The sequence below is a fragment of the Leopardus geoffroyi genome, chromosome B2 (genome assembly GCF_018350155.1).
Source record: "Leopardus geoffroyi isolate Oge1 chromosome B2, O.geoffroyi_Oge1_pat1.0, whole genome shotgun sequence".
Classification (NCBI taxonomy): Eukaryota; Metazoa; Chordata; class Mammalia; order Carnivora; family Felidae; genus Leopardus; species Leopardus geoffroyi.
In genome coordinates, this window is record NC_059332.1 from 75279510 (window position 1) to 75290118 (window position 10609).

Here is a 10609-nt window from a genome sequence, read left to right on the forward strand (position 1 = left end):
TTTTGATGTGCTTATTTAAATTCCAAATGTGTTTTTTAATTTTAATTTTTTATTTTTTAAGTGTATTTATTTTGAGAGAGAGAGAGAGAGAGAGAGAGAGAGAGAGACAGCAAGTGGGGAGGGGCAGAGAGAGAGGAGAGAGAGAATCCTAAGCAGGCTCTGCACTTTGAGCATGGAGCCGGACATGGGGCTTGAACTACGAACCTCAAGATCATGACCTGAGCTGAAACCAAGAATCGGACACTTAAACTGAGCCACCCAAGTGCTCCCCAAATGTTTTCTTTGAAAAAAGATTGAAATGTATGTATGAACAAGACCAGAGTTCCAGACAAATCATTACCTTTTATATTTTTAGATCAAAGAATTCTTTGAAATTCTTTTTTCATAGAAAGAATCTCAGAATTAGAAGAGACCATAAAGATCATTTAGTTTAACTCCAAAATTTAGATTTTAATTTCCATCCACAGCACTCCATTCAAGTAGTTGTCCAGTAATAAAAACTTTTTACCACCTAAATATTGATTAGTTATTAAAATTAATTCAGGAATTTAACTTTTAAAAATTATTAGTTCAGGGGCGCCTGGGTGGTGCAGTCGGTTAAGCGTCCGACTTCAGCCAGGTCACGATCTCGCGGTCCGTGAGTTTGAGCCCCGCGTCAGGCTCTGGGCTGATGGCTCAGAGCCTGGAGCCTGTTTCCGATTCTGTGTCTCCCTCTCTCTCTGCCCCTCCCCCGTTCATGCTCTGTCTCTCTCTGTCCCAAAAATAAATAAACGTTGAAAAAAAAAATTAAAAAAAAAATTATTAGTTCAGTTTGCTACATTGTGCAAAAATTATATGGCTTATCTTGCATTTTATCCCTATCTTCACATTTCAATTACTCATAATTCTTTGGCCTTATGCTGGCAAATTGGGTGTTTACTCATCAAAAGTAAACTGTGAGCCTTAATTAAGTATATTGGGGTAAGGCAACTGAACCAAGCACAAGGATTACAAGGATGAGGATCTATAGCTATGAATAGCCTGGAAATAGCATCATTATTCCTTAATGTGATGTCCCTCTCATGATTATATTTTGGCTACTGATTTTAAAGATTACCTGCTAAGGCTTAGAAACTAGTTTTATGTTAGTAAACATTTCCAATTAATTAATGGAAGAATATTATATATATATATATATATATATATATATATATATACATATATATATGTATATTTCCCCCCCTCCCCCCCCCCCCCCCCCCCCCAGCTAGAATTGCTCTTTCATTAAAGCCCTAACCATTAGGTTCAAAGATACTTGGGAGATTGGGTCTAATTGATCGTGAAATCTTTTTCTCGTCAGATGAGGTGAGTTATGGATGGATTCACGATTCTTTATTGAGTCACTATTTAACTGAGGGGGGAAACCTCTTAGATGGTTTCCTGTCCTACTCACAAATAAAGCCCAGGGAGGGAACTTCCTTGTGTACTTCTTTCTGTATTTAATAACTGGCAGTTTGATTGTTTAGTTCAACTGTCTAGAGCATGGCGGCCAACTTAACCTGTGATCCAAATCTAGGCTAGTTTGTTTCACTTGCAGGTGAGGTGTTGTCTTAGCTGGGCTGTGGTAACAAAATGCCATAGACTGCGTGGCTTAAACAACAGAAATTTTGCTGGATACCATCTTGCTGTGGACTCACATGACCTCTTCTTTGTGAACAGTCAAGAGAAAATGCAAACGAGCTCTTTGGTGTCTCTTATAAGGATATAATCTCATTATAAAGGCCCCACCTTGATGACCTCACCTAAATCCAATTCCCGTGCTAAGACCCCATTTCCAAATACCATGAATTTGGGGTGGGGGAACACTGTCCACAACAGGGGTCCATTCAAAAGCCACAAGTTACAACTTGTGCCAGGCTCAGGAAACCTCACAGACACCAGTCACCACAGGAACTAGGCAAAGGGTATGAGCAGCAGCTTAAGCCAACCAACATCATTCTCACCACTTTCATCATCATCACCTCAAGTGTTCAAACCTGGCACAGAGAAGGTGATCAATACATGCTAAGGAATATCACCAAGTGTACCTTGAGGCTTCCTCTTTCAGGGTATTACTTATTCTGTGCTATGTGACGGTGCTTCAAAAACTGGAGGTATCATGTTAATTGTATATTGCACTAAAGATATAGCTACATATTTAAACAATGGAATGTTTATTTGTAATAATAATTTTATTATTGGAATACTGTAGCATGGCACTTACAGAATCAGATATTTGCCATATTCCCTACTGACTCATGTGCGTGTTTCTGGATAAAAGTGCCTACAAACTGACAGGAGCCAGGCCCGTGTAGTACTCCTTATCCTCTCAATCTCCATGTCAACGTTTAATCAGATCATCTCAGCCTCAAAATTTTCCCCCAAAATCTTTTTGCTTTAGTAGTATTTAAAATGTTCAAAAATAAAAAAAATAAAAAATAAAAATAAAATTTTCCACGGTGCCTGGGTGGCTCAGTCGGTTGAGCATCTGACTCTTGATTTCAGCTCAGGTCATGATCCCAGAGTCGTGGGATCAAGCCCCACCTTGGGCTTGTGCTGAGAATGGAGCCTACTTAAGATTCTTTCTTTCTCTGCCTCCCTCCCCCACTTGCATGCTCTCTCTCTAAAATAAAAAATAAAATAAAATAAAAAGTAAATAAATAAAAATTTCCAATAACACCTTAAAATCCATTTACTTTTATCAAGCACTGGGGGACAAGCAGACTACCTACAATATGTTGCAATCAACATGATCATATGACCCATTATTGCATTCCAGTGTGGTTTTACCAAACTGAGGCTATTTCTATCTATACTTGTAAATGCTTTACTAACACTTAAACTTGCATTTATGTTATTGAAATCCTCTATCTATTCATAAATGGAAAACGTGTGTATAGTTTCACACATGTGGCATAGATTAAAGGGAATACTTCAGAAACAGCTCAAACAGCTGAATATAGACTTTGGAAACTTCCTCTAGGCTCTTAGTCTGGTAACCATACAGTTCCTTACTCTTCTATATATTTTACTCTTAATTTCATCAGTAATTTGTAATATGCCATGCAATTAATATCTGTTTTCTAGAATTTCCTTTGCAGGTAATTTCAAATGTCTAAAACGTCACAAAAAATATTATGTCAAACATGCGTGACATGAATCTGAATAATCTGAACAATAATCTGAACAAATTTGGTAGTCTGATTTCTCAAATTACAGTTAGAAGGCAGCTGCCAAGGCAAGTCTATAGCAGTCACAAGAAGGGACAGCCTGACAGAAAGAAGGATGTAGGCAAACTACTAAAGGACTTTTAAAAAAGGTATAAAAACTACAGAATTATAGCCATGCGGAGCTATTGAGCTTTGGGGAAGTTAGCTATGGGAACACACTGGCCTGTGAAGACATACCAATATATGGGATATTCATAATGATGATTACATGATCAATATTACATTTAGCTATTTTCAGAATGAGTTTTGGAAGGCATTACACTGTAGAAAGATTTTTATCCAAAAAGCTTAGCACATTTAAAAAAGAATTACAGTCTTGTTTAAAAGAAGAGAAACGCCAGTGGTTTACATAATTGACTTGTTTTTATGCTCCAATGAAATTCTAATCTCAAAAGCCAAGAAAAGTATCTTTCCCAAATATTTTATCAACCCCCCAACATCCTTAACTGCTAAAATATTTGTGCACTTTGAATGTTAATGTGCGTTATTGAAAGTTTAGAATCTGTCATACAGCTGTACCCAATTTATGCATGCACGTAGCACGTAGATACAGCAACTCTGGTGTAATGGAAAAAATTGTCTATCCATGGTGGACTGCCTTGTATAATGTAAATGTTCAGCAACTATAATGTGCTGACAATTATAATTAGTATTATAAGATTATAGAAATTACCTTCTATAATTGAAAGAAAGAGAGACTGGCATTTCCTAAGAGCAGAGACTAGCAATCATTCATCCTGAAGAGCCAGTGTGAGTATGTACGAGTCTGTGTGTGTCACACGTGCTAGGAGCCTCTCTGAGTCTGGTACCCCTCCCCCCTTGTTACTTCGAAGCTTCTAGCTTACTGGGGTTAGCTAACAATGCAATGTTTTTCTAAAAACTGCCCATCAAGGAGCTTACAAACTAGACAAGCAATTCAGAGATTTCCTAAAAGTAATCTTTACAGTACTGAGGTTTCTGGATGGTAAGGAGGAGAAGGGTTCCAAGCACCTTCCCCTTATCAGCCCTTTTTTCCCATTGATTGGCAGGAGTCGCGACTTTGCAATTTTTGCTTTACTTAGAATTTAAACTACTGCTAATGACTCAGATACCAGATCACACAACAACATAAATCTCAGGGTATAGGAGAATGTACTAGCACATAGTAGAGAAATATCTGGGAGAACACATGAATATTTTTTCCCCTCAAAACCACTTTAAATGGATCAGCTGTTAGAAAAACTTGCAGCTAACAATCTTAGAAGATACAACTTCAAATATTTCAAAAATTTTTCTTTGCATTACCTACAAAAATGCTGTTTAGTTTTTCTTTTAAAAATCACTGTGTGCTTGGGAGCGCCTGGGTGGCTCAGTCAGTTAAGGTCTGACTCCTGATTTCTGCTCAGGTCATGATCTCATGGTTCGTGGGGTTGAGCCCTGAGTCAGGCTCTGCACTGATGGTGTGGAGCCTGCTTGGGATTCTCTCTCCTCTCCCTCTCTGCCTCTCTCCCACTCATGCACATGCACTCTCCCCCTCTCTCTCAAAATAAATAAATAAGCATTAAAAAAAAATCAGTATGGGCTTGGTGCCAAGATTCTACTGCCAAACAAAAGTACCACCTTATCAAGCAATTTCCTAAAAATAAAAGCATGTTATTTTTGAGACAGACCTGAATTTAGTATTTTGCCACCGCACTTGGAACATTTACTTTAAAAGGCTTTCTTTGTGGCCTGGGAAAATAAATGACACTTCTGTACCCACCAAATAGGCAGTCGTGGCACTTCATGTTGACTGGTCCATGAGTGATGTGGCTCCACGAAAGGATGTCACTGGCCCACAGATGGCAGCATCTCTCTCCTGCACATACCCCCAAATTAAACCTTGGGTTTTGGTGGAAACTACTGTATCATAATGCCATATGGGCCACCTTTTTTTATGACTAGTAACTAAATGTCTCATTTTTTAGACTAGCTGAAACAAAACACTCTTTGTGGCTTTCCTATTTTGAAGTATTTAGACAATTTCTCTTTTGCTGGAATCATCTATAGCTTTTAAATAGAGCCACTCACTGTGATTCCATTGGATTTCTGGTTTTTCAGTGGTTTCCCTTAGCCTAGTGGTTTCCAAGTTTGGCTGCTCATCGGAATACCCGAGGGAATTATTTTAGGAAGCCTGTTTCCAGGGTCTCACCAAGATCTACCCTGGAATCCCCCAGAGTGAGGCCCAGAGATCTAGATTTGATAAATCTCTCCACATACTGATAATGGTCATCTAGGTTTGGGAACCACTCTCACGACCTGTTCCCTAAACCCCCTTCTGCAGCTCTCCTCCTGTGCACAACGATCATGTTTGTCCTTTTCTTGCAGGTTAAACATTTTCTCAGTTTTACCTGCCTTTATATTTTTTCTTGTAAGCTACCTCAAGGACTTTGGTAATGAAAGTGGTGGTAAAACTATCAAATATGTACACAGTATTCTTTTCAGTACTTTTATAAAATGGAAATACATTTAGCAAACACACTGTTATAATATTGTTCTATGATGGTAAGAAATGGGTCACATTTGCAAAACTCTTGAACATAGGCGATCATTTTGCAATCAGTGATGAAGTCCAATTTTACATATTTCCTGAAAATTAGATACTATATATTTTGTGTTTATAATCCATTTTAGGTTAGATCAATTTAATATAATTCAACAAACTTTTATTGAGTCCAATCCTAGACACATGGGATACAGAGTTAAGTCTTATATTCTACCCTTCCTCAAAGAATTCATAACATACTAAGGAAGCCAGATATACATTTAACAAAATAGTGTGGAAAAGGTTTAGTATAAGGAGCTGAAGAAACACATTTGAGAAGGATGAACTCTAGCAGAGTAGATAGGATAAAAGAAAGGCTTCTTGGAGGAGGTGATACCTGAGTTGGATTTTGAAGGGTGAGTTGAAGTCTGCCAGCCTATCAGTGGAGAACTTGGGGAGGGCATCCATGGGAGAAGTAGCAGCCTGTACAAAGGCATGGAAGTGTGACAGTGAGTATTTAAGGATTGTTGGTATAGGAGGTTAGCACCTCTTACTGGTGGGGAATGATAAGAAATGAGGTTTCCAAGCTAGACTTGAAGCCTTGTGGACTTGAATGCAATGCTCGAGAGCTTGTACTTTAACCTTCAGATGACCAGGGACTGATGCAGGTTTTTAAGTTAGAGAAATGTGATCAGATGGTAATTTTGGGAGAGAAACCTGGCAGCACCCTTTAGGCTGGATGGAAGTGCGTTTGGGTGAGGATTAGTCTAGAGGAAAGAGCCAGGTGAAGCTGCTTAGGAAGTGGTGGTGGGAATGGCAGGAGAGGGCGACTTGTGAGACATTCTGAGAGCAGGATGCTCAGTACACTTGGCAGCCCACTGAACGGAGGAGAGAATTGAGGGTGTCGCGTCACCCAGGTTTCTGCTGTGGAGACTAGGGAGATGGTGAAACCACCACACGAGACAGAAAAACTAGGCTTGAGGAGAAAGACAGTGAGTTCACTTTTAGATATGTATGTTTAACACTTTTGTAGAGTATTAATCAATATGGTTGGTAATAGCCATATGCAAAGAAAGCAATGCCAAGAAAGTTACATAACAAACATATGTGGTTTTTCAGCAAACTAACCTCAGTTAACACATAACCACCTAGTAAGTCATTTAACTATATTTTATTTTGAACCCAAATAGCAACTGCACCTTTGTCTCTGTTCTAAACTAAATGCTCCTTTTAATGTAGCTTTGAAGCCATAATTTTGTTTTCCTCGGAGAAAGGACAGACCTTCTAAAAATTTAGCGCTAGAATTACATCTGAAATATCACACACATGGTCACAACTTCATTTCCTGTTTCCCATAGTGTGCCAAATCCACGTGATCCAAAATAGCAGATACTTGAAAAAATAATTCCAAATTTCCTTGGGACATATTTACAAGGCTTTTCAGGCTGTAAAGTATAACTTCCTGGTTAGATTTTACAAAGACCATTATAAATTACAAAATTAGTTGACCTACCAAGAGATGTACCCTCCTCTGAGAGAAATGAACCATGGGATGTTTGGGTGTCTGGAGATGAATCTAGTATTCAAGATGGGGTTAACAGCAGAGAACACAATCACGGAGAGATGACTGTCTCCCCCTCGCCTGGCTGGGAAGGGACCCTTCTAGGTCCTGATCCTTTTGGGTGCTGCAGTCTGCAGGCCTGGGTTCTATCCCAGGCTACAGTCTCTTGCAGCCATAGGCTTTTATTCAAAATTATCTCGCTCCTGCAGCCCTGATGGCTACCTACCTTGCACACAGCATGTCTATTCTGGATATATTTAATTACGACGGCATCTTCCATCTCCAATCATCCCTAAACATTTCTTCTAGCTTTTTAAAAAAAAAATCAAAGTATATTTTTTATTAAACTTCTTCATCTCCAGGTAGAAAGACTTAATCCTATCATAAAGCATTTACCATGTCAGCATCTTTCATTTATGTTCTTAATAAGCATCAGTGGGGATTGGAAACTCTAAGAAGGAGTCTCTAGGAAACAGAGTCGAACTCTGGTGGGTGTTGTGCCCTTCCTGGACACCTTTTCCCAGCTGACACATTCATCCTCCAGCTCTGTGTTAAACTGCGAGTTGTACTTTTATGTATGATAGCCACTTACGCTTACCGAATTTTTAAACACATTTAGAATTTCCGGTGACAGTGCTTTATTAAAGAATATTCCTGGGGCGCCTGGGTGGTGCAGTCGGTTAAGCGTCCGACTTCAGCCAGGTCACGATCTCGCGGTCCGTGAGTTCGAGCCCTGCGTCAGGCTCTGGGCTGATGGCTCAGAGCCTGGAGCCTGCTTCCGATTCTGTGTCTCCCTCTCTCTCTGCCCCTCCCCCGTTCATGCTCTGTCTCTCTCTGTCCCAAAAATAAATAAACGTTGAAAAAAAAAATTAAAAAAAAAAAAAAGAATATTCCTACTATTGACTATTTTTATACTTCTGTCTTTTCTGTCCTTTAGTGTTCTTCTAACTGTAGACAATTGGCAAAGTCTATAGCAAAAATAACAATAACTTAAAAAAGGAACGACAGCAATGTGCATGAAGCACTACTTTGTGTAAAGTATTTTCCATGCATTATCTCATTTAGTAGTATGTACACAGATGGACATTTTCATTCCACAGACAAGAAAACGAAAGTTTAGAGAAGTAAACTAACTTGCCTAAAGTAATAGGGAGTATAAGCAGAGGCTCCCTTACATGCAGACTGATGCAAAATCCTCATCCCTGCACGAGCCCCAGCATCACCTAAGAAGTAATGCAGGGGTGGTGGAGGTGGGCATTTGGAGAGACACTGAACAAAAAAAAATAGTGGTGGTGGTGGGGATATTATGTTCCCATGTACACGAAACAATTCAACCTAATAAAACAGAACTAGTAAATTTTATCTCTTTCAAAGATGAGAACAATTCTTTTGATCTAAAGAAGCTGTTTTCAAAATATGGTCAGGGATGCCTGAGGACCAGAGACCCTTCCAAGGGGTCTGTGTGATCAAAATTATAATAATACTGTGAGGTCAAAACTGTTTTCATAAGAATACTAAGTTACTTATTTTCTCACAATTGTGCTCACAGGGAAATTTGCCAATGACTGTCAGACACAGGATACTGCCAGCCACACAGTGAGAGCAGAAGCAGGTGTAAGAATGCAGCTGTCTTCTGTTAAGCCTAACATTAAAGAGATTTGCAAAGATGGCAAAACAATGCCACTCTTCTAAATTTTTTTTTGGAATTTTCATAAATATCTTGTGCATATTAACGTGCAATGTTTAATATTTTTATTTTTAAATGAATTAAAGACAGTTAAAAGTTTCTCAGATTTTTTTTTAATGTTTATTTATTTTCAGAGAGAGAGTGTGAACTAGGGGAGGGGAAGAGAGAGAGGGAGAGAGAATCCCAAGCAGGCTCAACATTAAGAGAACAGAGCCCGACACAGGGATCAATCCCACAGACTGCGAGATCATGACCTGAGCCGAAATCAAGAGTCGGATGCTTAACTGACTGAGCCACCCAGGCACCCCTCTCAGTTTTAATTATAACAAAGTAAGCATTGACAGATAATAACCCATATAACCAAAAGCTTTTTGAGGTCCTCAATAAAAAGTGCAAAGGTGTAGAATGAAACCAGAGTCTGAAAACCCCTTGTCTATAAATCAGTTATAGAGTATGTATTATAGAGTCAATTATAGGATACCTTTATCCTTCAGAATTATTTGAACATGCATACATGGAAATGAATTCAAATGTATCAGCACAGCAGCTCTGAGAGTTTAGCTAAGGGTAGTTACCGTATCACTAAATCACAAACATAGCTCCCGCATGTTTCCACTTCACAGAGGGGATCTGAATAACATGTGCAGTAGTGACATGTTCTCTCAGCAAGGCTATGAGAAACTAAAATTTTCTTACAGTCCAAAAGGGTGAACAATAAACTACCACAAAAGCTGGTGCCTTGAAAATATACACCAATGTGACTTCGCAACTAACACAGATTTTTATTTTCAACCTATACTTCCACACGAGAAACACCATGATAATCACTGATGTGAGAGCATGCCCCTTTTCCACCAACAAAAATTTGGGGATAGATTATTAAAGGTGTCTACTCTAAGAGACAGAAGGAGGCCTTCACACAATTTATCTTTCTGTGAATTGAGTTTCCATTTCTCTTTTTTTTTTTTTTTAATTTTTTTTTTTTCAACGTTTATTTATTTTTGGGACAGAGAGAGACACAGCATGAACGGGGGAGGGGCAGAGAGAGAGAGAGACACAGAATTGGAAGCAGGCTCCAGGCTCTGAGCCATCAGCCCAGAGCCTGACACGGGGCTCGAACTCACGGACCGCGAGATCGTGACCTGGCTGGTCGGTCGCTTAACCGACTGCGCCACCCAGGCGCCCCTCCATTTCTCTTTTTACGTGCACTCCTTTCCTTCTCTTGCAAACCCCATGATGCTTCCTAAAAAGTCTTTAGTTTTTATTCTCTTTTTTAAAGTACAATAGATTGGGGCGCCTGGGTGGCGCAGTCGGTTGGGCGTCCGACTTCAGCCAGGTCACGATCTCGCGGTCCGTGAGTTCGAGCCCCGCGTCGGGCTCTGGGCTGATGGCTCGGAGCCTGGAGCCTGTTTCCAATTCTGTGTCTCCCTCTCTCTCTGCCCCTCCCCCGTTCATGCTCTGTCTCTCTCTGTCCCAAAAATAAATAAACGTTGAAAAAAAAAAATTAAAAAAAAAAAAAAATAAAGTACAATAGATAATATAAAAGAGAACAAAGGAGACACATTGATATGGAGAGAACCACTTGCAATCATTATACCATAAAATAAGTG